The 15,275-nt window shown below is 38.5% G+C and overlaps 1 pseudogene; it reads right to left on the bottom strand.

Moving 5' to 3' along the window:
* Positions 1-12,899: 12,899 nt before the first annotated feature.
* On the bottom strand, positions 12,900-13,440 carry LOC144251693 (ADP-ribosylation factor 1 pseudogene; annotated as a pseudogene).
* Positions 13,441-15,275: the final 1,835 nt, after the last annotated feature.

Genomic DNA, 15,275 nt, shown 5'->3' with positions numbered 1-15,275 from the left:
AATGATGTCCTGACATAGAAGATTTAAATGTTTTAGTGACAGACTAATTGAGGTCTTGAGAAAATGCCCCACCATGGAGGTGAAGTGGTCAAGACACTGTTGTGTTAACAACTCTTAATAACTCCTGTAGGTTAGGGGCCCCACAGTATTTATGCCACTTGCAGTTAGAATAATATTCTGCCTTTATTGAAGAGCACACTTTATAATTTTGTATAGACATAAGCATAATGAAATAAATGATATAACTTTGCCAAGGGGGATGACAGCCTTTAAATATTTTTTAGATACAGTAATAATCTCAAAACATATGATGTGATGAAAATTTCTTATCAGCAAGCCCTAAACTTTAAGATTGGGAAGGTCAGGATGTCGTTTGGAAAGTTGGATGTCACCAAACATGCTTTAAAGTCCCAGACGAGGAGATATAGTCATTTAAACCAGGGTTCAACAAAGTCTTTCTGTAAAGGAACGGATAGTAAATGCTTTTGGTTTTACATATTGTAGTATGTGCTGACCATCAACTCCATGGTTGCAGTGTGAAAGCTGCCACAAGTGATTTGTGAATGAATAGGTATGGTCATGTTCCAATAAAACTTTATTTATAAAATTGGACAGTTCCTCACTTGGTCCTGGTCTGAAGGTTGCTTGTCCTTAGTTTAGAATATTTCATATCTATCTAATGTGTGATGTAGAGATCCAGTTTTCTGTATTTTTCCAAATGGCTACCTGGTCTTTCTCTAGGTCATTTGTGGAACAGTACTGAACATCTGTTCAGTGGGAATTATTATTGACACGGATGTGAAATGGATTCTGCCTTGTAATCTGAAATAAATTTTCCCATAGAGGGCAGTTGTCTTCATGAACAAGTTGTGTTATTTAAACAAAAAGTTTTTCTTTTCCACATTTTTATTCATACTGAGATAAGATCCAACACTTGTGCTTTTGCTATTTTTCTTAATGTGTTCCTAGAGAAGATCAGTTTGGAGTTTCCCTTACTTCTGAGAAAATAGAAAAAAAATGTAATTGTTATGCCTTATGGCCTTTGAAAGATGAGATTTTTAGATTTGTTTTCTAGTCTCTTCTTCCTTTTCCAAATAATCTAGTGCATTCAGTTAGTTAGAGAGGGTAACAATATGAGAGGCATAGAAATTAGAAATTAAGACAAGTTATTATTATTTGCTTTTTGAAACACATACATACCCAGACAGACACACACACACACACTCACACATCTCCTCACAGACCATACAAAAGCAAAATATCTCACTAATGTACTTTTTAATTAAAGCAATGCAAGTTAGTGCCACAAATACTTTGAGAAGTACTGATCCATAGTTTCAGGTTGGTAGGTGCATGTGTCCACATCAGTGTTAATATGGCCCCTGTTCAACAAGTTTATAATACTGTTCAATAAACTAGGTAGCCATGATGCAGAATTGTATGAAGTTTTCTCAACAAAACTAAAAATAGTACTATCATGTGACCTGGTAATCCCACTCCTAGGTATGTATCCAAAGGATTCAGAATCTCTATGTCAGAGGGACACCTGCGTACCTGTGTTCATTACAGCATTATTCACAACAGCCAAGATGAGGAATCAGCCCAAGTGACCATCAGTGGATGAATGGATTTTAAAAATGTGTCATATTTGCAAAGCAGAATACCATTCAGCTTTAGATATGAAGATTTCTGTCATTTATGAAAACATGGGCGAAGTTGAAGGATAATATACAAAATGAAATAACCAGGCACAGAAAGAATATACTATGTAATCTCACTTATAATGTGAATTCTAATGTAGTCAGACTTATAGAAAGAGAGTCAAATGGTGGATACCAGGGACTGGAGTGGGAGAGGGAATATGGAAATATCAACCTACGTGTATGGTGTGCCTTCCCAGATACTTGGGAGGATGAGGCTGGAGCATTGCAAATTTGAGGCCAGCCTGGGCAACTTAGTGAGACTGTGTCTCAAAATAAAATTTCAAAAAAGGGCTAAGGATGTAGCTCGTGATAGAGTGTCTAGTACTGCAAAAAGAAAAATGAAATAAAAAGCCATTTGCTGTTTTCATTAGACAAGAGAAATAAGTTTTAAAGATCTACTGCCCAGCGTGTTAATTGTAGTTAATACAATGTGTTCTACATTTCAAAAATTGCTAAGATAGCAGGGTACAGTGGCACATGCCGGTAATCCAGTAGCTCGGGAGGCTGAGACAGGAGGATTGCAAGTTCAAAGCTAGCCTCAGCAAAAGTGAGGCACTAGACAACTTAGTGAGACCCTGTCTCTAAATAAATACAAAATATGGTTAGGGATGTGGCTCAGTGGTTGAGAGCCCCTGACTTGAATCCCCAGGACCCCCACCCCCCAAAATTGCTAAGACAATAAATTTCAAATATTCCCAACATAATAAATGGAAGTAGGTAAGATGATATTTATTAGCTCAAATTAATCATCCCACATTGTGTACATATGTCACAACAACATATAATTGCATCTCATAAATATGTGTAATTATTTTTATTTTCTAACTAAAAATAAAAACAAAAATAAATTTTCTTCCTATCTAGAAATATTAGCTAAAATATTAAAATAAATATCGATCTCATTTGTAATAGGATTCCAAATAATAAAATTAACAAGAAGTATTTTTAAAAAAATTAAAACACTACTACGAGGCATAAAAGAAAACTGGAACTAAGTCCTGTCCTTAGAGATCTAGACCTGATGCTATAATGTTGTGTACTTACCCTAAATTAGCCCCAAAAGAAATGAGATCTTTCTGAATTTCATCTTGAAATGCTTTCATGCAGAAATAGCCAAGACTATTGGTGAAAGTAATAGATAAAGAGAATTATTTTTTAGGTAAGGGAAATATATTATGAAGTTTAATTCTATCTATTTAGCGCTAATTCAAATAAATAATACTTTGGCACATTAATGCAGATATTAGTAATGAAACAGAATAAGGTTTATTAATAAATACACTGACATAGTTATCACATAATGTGCCATTTCAAATCAATAACAAAAGGGATTATTCAATAAATGGTACTGAGATAATGAGGTGATTATATGGAAAAAAGTATTCCAAACTGGATCCCTACTTTACACCTTAAATAGAAAGTAGTGACTTAGAGCATCCACAGAGAAGACAAGGCACTCTGCTATATAACATTGGGGATGACATACCTTGCTGGGCTCCTAAGATGGAAAGCCTAGATGTCACAAAATAAGATCCTGATAAATTAGGTTTATTTAAAACTGGTATGTGGGGTTGGGGTTGTAGCTCAGCAGTAGAGCGCTTGCCTAGCATGTGCGAGGTACTGAGTTTGATCCTTAGCACCACATAAAAATAAAATAAAGGTATTGTGTCCAAATACAATTTAAAAAATAAATATTTAAAAAAACACTGCTGTGTGAAAAAATAAATATTTTTAAAAAACTGTGTGAAAAAAATGCTATCAGAAAATATCAACCATAAATATGGAGAACATTTAAATATGTATGACAAAGCCAATTTCCTTAATTTATAAAGCACTGTTATAAATCAATGGATAAATTTTAATAATGTAAATGATTATTTAAAAATGGGCAAAGATAGAAATAGGAGTTTACAAAACAAAAAAAGAGATGTGTTAATAAGATGTTCATTCCTTCTTACCCATCAAGAAATGCAAGATACAACAGTGTGCTACATAAAACATTTGCCAGTACTCTTGCTTAGGACAGTTACTTTCCCAAAGGTGCCATAGTAAAAACTGCTTTTCACTTTAAATTTGTGCATCTTGTTTGAAATTTCAGATTAAAATGTAACTAGCATATGAGATCTATGTTATCACGGCATAGCAAGAACATAAAACTAAAGAAAGAGAATTATGAAACAAAGATAAGAAATTAACATAGCTGAGTGTCTAGTGAATGCCAGAGCCCATGCTCTGTGCTTTATGTATATTTATTCCCCAAATTCTCATCTGGGCCCTGCTATGTAAGAATAAGGGAATTGTATGAGAGAGGACACCAGTTGTATAGTGTCACGCAGATCATTATGAAGTCACAGGGACTTGAACCTAGGCCATCAGCTGCAGGACCCACACTCAAACTGCCTTGTCACAGCCAGCATGGGGGATTCAAGTCAGAGATGCAATTGTGACTGTGAAGTTAAGATGATTCAGCATGGGGATCCTCTTCCTCAGGGCACAGGGGAAGCAGGTTCTCTCAGACAGTGTAGGGAGGGGCATAAAATGACTAAACCCTTTCAGGGCTGTTTCTGTGAAATTAAGTCAGTGTCTAAAAGCATCTGTATTTCAGTTCTCCAAGAAATGACAATCCAAAAGGATTGTTTTTTTTTTGCAGGGCTATGGATTTAACCCAGAGTCTTGTGCAAGCTAGGCAAGTACTGTAGCACTGAGCTTTACTTCCAGCCCCAGGATGGTGCTTTAAGTTCCCTCAAGATACCATCTACACCATGTAACATACCCACTATTTTGAAATTAATCACAAGGGGACACTCACAGAGGTGAACAGATGGTGTGTGGAAACTACCAATTGCCTCATTCTTTACAATCATGATCCAGCTCATGTAAATAGATGAGCACATGACAAATCATGATGCCTTCGTTTTATGGAATATTGGAATACGCAGTAAATATACTTATTGATAAACAAGCCTTAAGAAACATTTGGTAAAGCACAGAAAGCCAATATATACTATTGGGAGCTGCCGCTCAGGAAATGAGCACCCCTTAGCCTTGAGTGATGAGAATGTGGAGATATAGCAAGCCAGCCATGGGCTGTGTGTGTGTGTGAACTATGGGCATCCAGCACACAGAGTGGACTGAATCAATGTTGCCCCTCTGTTCTCTGATCTTTCTGCTTGCTCTGCCATAATCCCCACACATGAGATGGGCATGGCCTCCCTAGATGTCAGTCAACCTGCTGACAGCAGACATCATGAGGCTAGATTCAACCCCCTAAAATCTGACCCCTTGCCTCATTTGAATGGCTTCTATCCAATAAAAGGGTTCAGCACATGCTCTTTCTCTCTCTTTCTCTTTTCATGGACCCCTAAGGTCAGAGGAGCCATCATAGGACCCAAAGAAAAAAGGTATTTGTCTGTCTCTGTTTTGTGGTTATTTCGTGCAGCCCAGTTCACCTGGAGTGACCCTGAGTGTTTAATCGTGAGACACGACATAATACATTGTGTGACGATTTGAAATTCTTGAGATAGACATATACATATATGTGCACATAAATGTATGGAGTATTTCTGGAAAAATACATAAGAAATTATTAATGGAATTTCTTGTTCTGAGTAAAGAAGTAGAGGTTAAGAATATGAAATTATTTCCAGTTTTAAACAACATGCTTGCATTACTATTCAATTAAATACTTGGAATTGAAATGATTAAAAAAATACTAAAGAGCCTTTAAAAATTATAGCATTCAATTTTCTATTTTAACCTTTTTAAAGTATGTAGTTCAGTTGTGTTAAAAATGCTTACATTGTTAGGCTACAGATCTCTGGAACTTTTTTTATCTTGCAAAACTAAAACTCTGTATCATTGAACACTAATTCCATCCCTCTATCTTTTGGAAGCAAACTTTCTTCTTTGTGTCTATGATTTTGAATATTTTAAATACTTTCTACCAAGTGAAATCATATATTGTATATCCTCTTATTACAGACTTATTTTGCTTAGCATATTGTCTTTAAGGTTCATCCATGTTACAGCATGTGATTGGATTTCCATTTTTTATAAGGCTGCCTATATTCCACTATATGTACATACCACATTTTCTTCATCCACTAATGTGTTCATAGATATTTTTGTTGTTTCTACTTCTTGGCTACTGCAAATAATGCTTTGGTAAGTATGGGTATACAAATATTTCTTTGAGATCTGGCTTTCAATGCTTTTGGGATACATATACCCAGAAGTAGGATTGCTGGATTAGATGGTAATTCTTTATTAATTTTTTTTTAGAAATTTTCATGTTTTCTGTAGTGGCTACATTATTTTGCTTTTTTATCAACAGCACATATGGATTTTAATTTCTGTGCACTCTTCCCATAAAATTGTTTTCATTCATTTCCTTTACCCACTGAAATATAGTAAGTAGTTCTTCCTTATCCATGGTTGCTCTCTCTGTGTTTTGTTACTATGGTTAACCATTTCTTAAAAACATTAACATTTATCTTTATTCTTTGAAGAGAGAGAGATACCACAATCACATACATAACATTTATTATATCATTATAATTGTTCTATTATTAGTTGTTGGTAATCTCTTACTGGGTCTAATTTGTAAATTAAACTTTATCACAATTGTGCATGTATAGGAAAAACATAGTATATTTAGGATTTGACACTATCTATAGTTTTGGGCCTCCTCTGGGGTGTCTGAACTTGGCCCCCTTTGGGATGGGGGGACTATTGTACCCTTAGGATGTGTAGGAAGAGGAAGTCTGCCATGGACCCTGACTCATTGTTGCATTTTCTTGTTGGATTTCCCAGAAACACAAGGCTCTGGCTGCAGTTTATCCAGGCCAGGTGTATTTGGAACAATAGTCCTGAGAGGTGAGGTGCTGTTGCCCCTCAGATGAAGGGCAGGCCTGCTGCTGATATGGGAGCTGTGTATCCTGTGGCTCAGCATTCCTCTACTGTGGAGCACCCTGCTGTGTGCGTCAGCACGCATGTTGCACTCTGGGTCATTACTTAGGGAGGTCCAGGGAACCCACATGATCTTCACCGAGCCTAGTCTCCTCTGTCCTGGGATGGTTTCTAAAATCCTGCCACTCTCTGGACAGTTTTCTGGATTGGCAGAATTACAGCTTCCTGCCTAAGCTTTCCTTTCTGCATCTAAAGCACTTTCAGTTATTTTCTTTTTTCTGGGTCTTCTATGTTGATCTCTTCCTTCAAAATATACCTTTGACATAAATTTTGTCATATATAACATGTATATGATAATGGCTAGAAGACATATTATTTCTACTCTTTTATAAAATTTAATAAATTAAAATTAAATTAAGTTTATACACTTAAAAAACTCATTGCTTTTTGAAATCATTAGTTCAATGATGATTTAGTCTTAGATTCCTTTATATCAATACAATCTAAATAATTTATCTCTACAGTGAATATATTCTTAATACAAGCTCTTTGATAATATACATAAAAATAAATACCACCGCAATGTAAAAAAAATTGTTTCTGTTTTGGTATAAGGGATTGAACTCAGGGGCACTGTACAACTGAGTCACATCTCAGCACTATTTTGTGTTTTATTTAGAGACAGGGTCTCCCTGAGTTGCTTAGCACCTCGCTTTTGCTGAGGCTGGCTTTGAATTCGTGATCCTCCTGCTTTAGCCTCCTGATCTGCTGGGATTACAGGTGTGTGCTACTGTGCCCGGCTACCTTTTTTGTTTTAAGTTAAATTAGTACATTATCATTATAAATAATATTGGGGTTCATTTTGACATAATTATACAAGCATGAATATAATTTGCTCCAATTCAGGCCCCAGTACTTCTCCTTTCCTCCCTTCCTCACTCCCGTTTTCTTTTCTCTACTGGTTTTCTTCTACTTATTTATAGTTTTGTTAAAAATAGTCTTAACAGATATAAATAAAAATATATTTCTGCTTGAAAGATAAAAGGACAAGTCCTCTAGGGATGTGTCTAGATATGGTGTCTTTGTAAATACTTACAAGGACAGCTCCAGGACAGCAGCATGAAGCTCACCTTCTGTTGATATCCTAGGTACCCTCTGCTCCCTGTGTTATTGATGATTGGCAAGTCTTCCTTTCACTTTGTCCTTAAGAAAGGACACAGCTCTTCCCCAGCTAAGAACTGGGGGAGAGCACAGTTTTGAAAAAATATTAAAAGATCAGGGAACTTTTCTAAAAGTAGCTGCAAACAAAGAAGGGCAGGCAGAAGAAATGCCAGAACTTGGCCTGAAAATATGTCTTCAACACTCTGAGCAATGCTCAAAATAAATCACATTTCCTGTGCATCAGGCAGATGCAAGTTTGTTGGGTTTGAGCTCCTGTCTTCTACTTTACATTTGTTTGTTCTTTTCAGAAGTTTGAATTTTAAGAATTCTATACTTCTATATTGCAAAGAAGTTTGAGAGCTATCAAAAAAAGATTCTAAGAAGTGAATACAGGGGTTGGGGTTGTGGCTCGGCGGTAGAGTGCTCGCCTACCACGTGCGAGGCCCTGGGTTCGATCCTCAGCACCACATAAAAATAAATAAACAATAAATAAAGGTATCATGTACAACTAAAAAATAAATATTTAAAGAAAGAAGTGAATACAGAATTGCTATGGTACTATTTTTAATCTGTACATCCCTAAGTAATGAAGGAAAGGGTTCATTAACTATATCTCCTTAAAGTAGATCAATAAGGGTATACAATCAATTAGCTTCCATCAATATCCAGGCTTTATTGAAACACCTGCCTGTCAGAGCAATTAATCTTCATGTTTTCCATAGTGGCTGCATTATAGAAATATATTATAGAAATATATATAGAAATAATTCTGTCTCAGTTTCCTAGGGGTCCTGTACCAAAGTACCAGAAACTGGATGGTGTGAAATGACAAAAATTTTTTCTCTCATGGTTCTGGAGGTTAGATATCCAAAGGCAATGTGCAGGCAGGGATGTGTTCCTCTGAAGGTTCTAGGTGAACTTTAGTACTACCTCCTTCATTTTTTATTATTGATGTTACAAATTATATTTTTTTACCCATCAACATAGATTTATAGCTATTTTATGGCTTTGGCTTTCAAATCTTATAGAAAAATGAATTGTAGCTATAAACCAAAATTCCAGTAGTAACTGTTCTTAAATTTATCCATGTCCAATTTATCTATAGCCCAAGTGTTCCAGGGTAGTGGGGTGGGTTGCAGACAGACCAAAGAAAGTGACTGAGTACAGTATGGGAGACATGTGGTTCACTGGAGAAAGCTTGGGAGAGATCAGTGACTGCTCCAAGAAGAGTTCAGTGCTGACAGGCTGACAGCACTTCTGCCCCTCACAGTACTTTGCTAGCTAATGGCTCTTCTCTCTCAGTGTTTTGTTCATTGGTGGCTGGCTGGACAAGTGATATATATCCTTTCCACAAAGCTCTCTGTTCCATGTCTGTCCCCACTCAGAGAAGGTTTTTTTTGTTTGTTTGTTTTTGGTTTTGTTTTTTTTTTTTTTTTTGTATGTTAGGCTGCACAAGCAGTGATGTCATCAGCATTAGCAGGCTTAGCCTGACTTGATCCTGAGGAGCAACTGTCCTGATGTATATTCAAGAAAGTAGCTTTCTACAGATAGCACTGGTGTGCTGCAGTTTCCAGTATGCAAAAGAGAAAGCCAGTGTCCTTTGAGATAGTATGCATCCAGACTTTCCAGTTCAGTCTTACTTTCATTATTCCCTTAACTTGGTGAGGTATTTTGGGAACAGAGAGGGGACATTGAACCTCTTTGCTTTAGGGACAATGCACCATGTACTTACATTTACTGGAGAACTTTATACTCTTATATGGCTTTGAGTTACTTTTTAGTATCCTTTCATTTCAACTTGAAGAACTCTGTTTAGCATTTTTTTTGTAGGGCAGGTATAATGAAAATGGACTCTTTTAGCCACTGTTTATGTGAGAGAATGATTTAGGAGAATTGCAAGTTCAAGTTTATTCTGGCCAACTTAGTGACATCTGACTCAAAATAAATTCCAAAAGGACTGGGCATGTTAGAATACTGGCCTAGCATGAATGAGGACCTGTGTCCCATCCTCAGTACAGCAAAAAAGAAAAGAAAAACAACTTTTTCTAGTAAGTCCAAAACCTATGATTTCAGGAGCTTTATTTTGTTCTTTTGAGTAGACCAAGTTTTATTGTTTCTTTGTTTGTTGAAAATTGAGCATTAAAGAAAACAGCCACCACACTAGTTCTGTTCATGAGAAGTCCTCACTAGCCAGCCTGCTTGAAGGCTTGTGCCTTCTGAGAACTCTTATGCAATAACTTTTCTAGCTCTTTGTCTCTCTTGCCTCCTTTGCATGCTTGTGTGTCATCTCAGGACCTGCACGTGCCTTTTTTCCTAAATACTCCATATATACAGCTGCTTCCACCCTGTTTGAATTTCCCTGGGAGTCTACCCCATCTTTTTCTAGGGACTTTGAGCTATTCTATCATATTCCTCAGTCAGTGGTCTCCTGCCTTAGGCATCTGTAGTTTCTATAAGAATGGTTTTCATGAATTGTACCTATTACTTCCAATGGTTTCTCCTGTTCTGAGCCACTTCTGCCTCTTTGAGCTCTTAAGTTTGGTGCTTCAGGAATCAATTGCTCAGGCAGAGTTGCAAATCATTCTCTGCTGTCTCTGGGTTGTGGAAGTAACTGAGGATCGAGCTGCTATATCCCCTAAACTGCAAGGTAGGGCAGGGGCAAGTAAAAATGTGAAAAAAATTCTTACCATTTTAAATTCAGCTTCTTTTAAAATTTCCATTGCTCTCCTATAAAGTTATTTTAGTGATTCTAGTTGTTCAATGTTTCTGTGAGAGATAAGGGCCTGGAGTTTACTTGTCTACCACATCATTGCCATTATTTATTTTTAAAATCATAGTTTTAGTAGCAAATCTGTTGCAAAAAGTACACTGTGTATATTTTAGTAATCTATATTTTTTATTTGCCTTTTTCATGTTTTTCAACTGGAAACAAAAATATAGATTCCAGTCATTGCTGAATGAAAAGCATCTTTGCTTTGGCCAACTATCATGTGCAAAGAAGGCTTTGGGGGCTGCATGTGGTTAATATCACTTTTACAGAGAACTAGTAGACTGGCTTAACTGAACATGCTTCCTCCAGACAGCTCTGCTCCCCATTGAGAGACAGCTTAGTTCCTCCAGATTCTGCTGGAGACAGAACATGTTGCCATTAAGATTTCAAGGGCACTGAAGATGCTCAGTTACCCAACCCTGAAACCCTTCTCTTCCCCATCTGTGCTTGTTTTCATGTTGTACACTTACATTTTCTGTCCGACTTTCCCTGAGGGGTTTATGGTTGTGAGCTTCACTCAGGGCTAAGTGAGGCCACTTCATGGACTCACTAAATAATCTATATCTTTTTTTTTCTTTTCCTTTTATTATTTATTTATTTTTAAATTCCAGTATTGAGGGTGGAAGTCACTGAGGATCCAGCCCTAGTGCTAGGACTCTAGTGCTTCACCACTGAGCTACATCCCCAGCCCTTTTTATTTTAAGACAGTCTTGTTAAATTGCTCAGACTGATTGTAAACTTATAATCCTTCTGCCACAGCTACATGATCATTTCTGCTGGGTAATGTTGTCAAACCCCAGTGCCACTAACAAGCCTCAGGTCAAGGCTTCTGCAACTGTAGTTAGGATTGAGGGGCCCTGTTGGGTGGTTTCTCAGGTCCTGGTCCACATGTCTTCCCAGCAGAGACCTGGAGTGGGGAAGGCAGGCTTTCCTGAGCAGGAGAGCCTGGCTCACCACTCTGATAGGTTGGGGGAAGGACCAGGGACTCAGGGACCTGGACAAGCTGTGCAGGGCCCAGGTGATGAGCCCATCCACAGAGGAGGCAGAAAGCAGGCTGGCCTGCATCCTCCCTCAGGAGGAAGAGTGGTTAACACCACTTTGATATAATTTTTGGCTGTTTAGGAAAAAAGGTAACACAAAAATGCAGTTGTGCTCCAGGAACTAACCCAACTTGGAACTGCAGAAGCTTCACAGAATTGAATTCCAAATGAAAGAGTCTCTGTTGCCACCCTTCTTTTTTTTTAACAGTTAAGAGAGTTTATTCTAATAACTATAATTATGGTGCTTGTCAAAATGAAAACTGAAAAAAGTATACAAAACAGTTGATTACTAATCGGGTATTGAAAGCATTAAGAGGTTCCACGACACCAAATAAACCAGTTCTGAGGTTTCCCCAAGATAAATTTAACAGCTCCAGCTTCTTCAGTGTTTATCAAAATACAAAAGAAAAAAGTAGAGGTCATCTTTTTTGATGGTAAATTGGACCCTTGCAGGCTGAGGGAGGAAGCTACTTCACACATGGAGATGGGGGTGCTCCGGGACCTGTGGGTCTGGATTGGACCAACCCTCCCAGCTTGCACGCACTCACTCTGGTGAGATCCAGACCTCCTACCAGTGGGCTGAGCAGATGCAAGAGTGAGTGGGTGCTGGAAACATGGGCTACTGCTCTGGCTACACGCCAACAAAGGGCGCGTTTGGGCCGTGTCCCCTGCAATGGCTCTCCCAGCCCGCCCCCAGGTGACTGTGTAAGCACAAGTACAAGCACAATGCTATGGAATGCAAGTGACCCAAAGACAGGTGAGTCACGGGGTCTCTACTGGGACCATGCAGTGGATGGCGGTTTGTGTCACGGTCATGTGTTCCCACAGGGGAACAGCTGATCCAATGGACCAGCATTCAGGCTGTCCACTAGGCATAGTCTCCCTTCTGTGTGTTCAAATGTTCTCCTTATCTTGTATTTTTAACTATTTTAAAAAATGCACTGAGTTTGGGTTAAAAACCAACCACCAAATGGATCCCAACACCAATCTACAGCCCAGGAGCTCCTGGAGCCCAGGTGCCCACGTTCCTAAATCCCTCCTCAGTACTGACAGTGAGTTGATTCTCTTTTTACTATAAAAAAAGCTGAGTAATATTGCATAGGAGTACCAGAAACTGCCTCAGTGGAAACAGAAACTATTTACATTAAATAAAAACCTGGCTGCAGGCTGCGTCTGCACTTGTACAGCACAGTGCGATGCACACTGACCAACTCATGGAGACAGCTTCTGACACTCAGGACCACAGAGTCGCACGTTTGCCACATGAGAGGAAAGCGAGGGCGGAGAGGAGGAAGTGAGGGGGTGGGGGATTCTGGTTTACTTCTGGTTCAGGAGCTGACTGGACTTCCAGTCCAGTCCTTCATAGAGCCCAAAACTGCTGGTGGCACAGGTGGCCTGAATGTACCAGTTCCTGTGACATAGGGAGTGCAGCCCCAGCTTGTCTGTGATTTAGCAGCATTCATGGTGTTTGGGATGTCCTGCTTGTTGGCATACACCAGGAGGACAGTGTTCCGCAGCTCATCCTCAGCCAGCATCCTCATGAGCTCCTCCCGGGCCTCATTCACATGCTCTCTGTCATTGCTGACCACCACAAAAATCAAGCCTTGGGTTTTCTGGAAGTAGTGGCGCCATAGTGGTTGGATCTTGTCTTGGCCACCCACGTCCCACACAGCTGATGTTCTTGTACTCAACGGTCTCCACATTAAAACCTATGGTGGGAATGGTGGTCACAGTTTCACCCAGCTTCAGTTTGTACCGAATCGTCTTCTTCCCTGCAGCATCCAGGCCCACCATGAGGATGCACATTTCTTTTTTTGCCGAAAAGGCCCTTGAAGAGGTTTGCAAAGATATTCCCCATCCTTGTGGGTGGTTGGAAGCGACACTGGCCAGAGACCTCAGCAGCGGCTGCTCCGAGCCAAATGTTGGTTTGGCTCCCACAAGATGGCGGCGCTGACCGCCACCCATTCTTGATTGTTCATTATCTCATCTTCTGATACTATATTTAAAAGCAATGTCCTATTCTCTTTTTATAAACCACCCCCTCACCCTGCCTTGCTCCCTCCAAGCCCTTCCTTCAGTCCCCACCTCTGAAGGATCCCTTTATGAGGACCAATTCTTCCTTTGTCCATACAGCCTGAAAGCTTCCCTTCTGCCTTGCTGTGGGATATGGACTCTCTTTCTTTTGGTATTCAAGAGTTGCCATAGTGTGGCACTAATCTACCTCCCTGGACACAACTTTCTCTTCTCTCACTTTCCTAAATGACAGCAAAAATCCATGTTTAATTCACAAAAGACTGAAAAGTGGTGATTAGATAAGCTTATGATTAATTTTGTAGCTCCTGAGAGTATTGTGGATCACTTATATCCTTTTTGAACAGGTTGCATTTAAGCTGCACTGATAGTGTCTACATCGTGGGACAATCATGCCCTGCAAAAGATGTTTCTGGCAGTAATGGACCATGTACATTATCATGGTTCCAAAAGATTATAAGGGAGCTGAAAAATTCCTATCACCTAACAATGTGGTAGCTGGAGTACTGCAGTGCATTACTCACATGTCAGTGGTATTGCTGGTGTAAACAAAGCTACTGCTCTGACAGTCTATAAAAATGTGGCACATACAAGTATATAGAGAGCATAATGCTTAAGAATGATAATCACTGTGTTACTGGATTATAGAATTACTATACTATACTTTTTATTATTATTATTTTAGTGTGTGCTCATTTTGTTTGATTTTTAAAAGTTTACGGTATGACCTGTTAAGTCGGCAGCAGCCTCATACAGCTCCTGCTTACCAGGTCTCTTGATTTTATCAAGTGGTCACATCAAACAGTTGTCCGATATCATCCATTTGTGTAAATGCACTCTGTGATGTCTGCACAATGATGGACTACTCTGTGACACATTTCTCAGCACATGTCCCCATCATGTACTGATGCAGGACTGTGTTATGATATACAATAGTATTGTAGTTAATCTAATTTAGTAAATTAAGACTTAAAAATTATATACAAGTATGTGTTGAGCAAAGGTAAACCTAACTCTCTTCATAGTAATAGAAAAGTGATATAGGAAGTCTGATTGTCTTTTTAATAAAACATACCAAAATTATGTAAATGAAATTACATTTGCTTGGGGAAAGAAGGTCTTTTAGTAAACTGTAAACACTAAAGGACATAAGGGAGGCATGTGCACAGTTTTAGTTTCATATTCATTTATGCATGACTGAATATCTTCAACACCTCTTTTAATACATGTTATTAAAATTATTTTGTATTTTAAAAGAAGGTAGCAGAAAAATTCCTTCTGCTTAAATTACTTGATGTGTCAATTCCTCTTTAGTGCTTTTTTTTTCTTTACACAGTAGGATTTTAGTAGCCATAAACTGTAGCTGATGATCTTGAGCACCAAGGGAAAAATGTGGGAAGTAAAGGTGGCAGAGAGAACCTGAGCCATGGGAGCCAGTGCCCAGGAGACTGGCTTCCTGATTGATACCTTACTTGATATCTGGGAATCAGAAAAATCTTCTAGAAAGACTATCTAAGAAAACATCTAGCCTTCCCAAACTGCATTTATTTGGAATTAAAATACTCATTTCCTGCCAATATTAGCTTTTTTTTTTTTTAGTCTCCACCTTATTTTTCTTGCACAGACCAAGAGGTATTAAACCTTACTCCCATATTACTCAGC

This window comes from Urocitellus parryii, unplaced genomic scaffold (assembly GCF_045843805.1).
Source record: "Urocitellus parryii isolate mUroPar1 unplaced genomic scaffold, mUroPar1.hap1 Scaffold_146, whole genome shotgun sequence".
Taxonomy (NCBI): domain Eukaryota; kingdom Metazoa; phylum Chordata; class Mammalia; order Rodentia; family Sciuridae; genus Urocitellus; species Urocitellus parryii.
The sequence above is the reverse complement of the archived record's forward strand: the minus strand, read 5'-3'. Positions and strand labels throughout refer to the sequence as shown.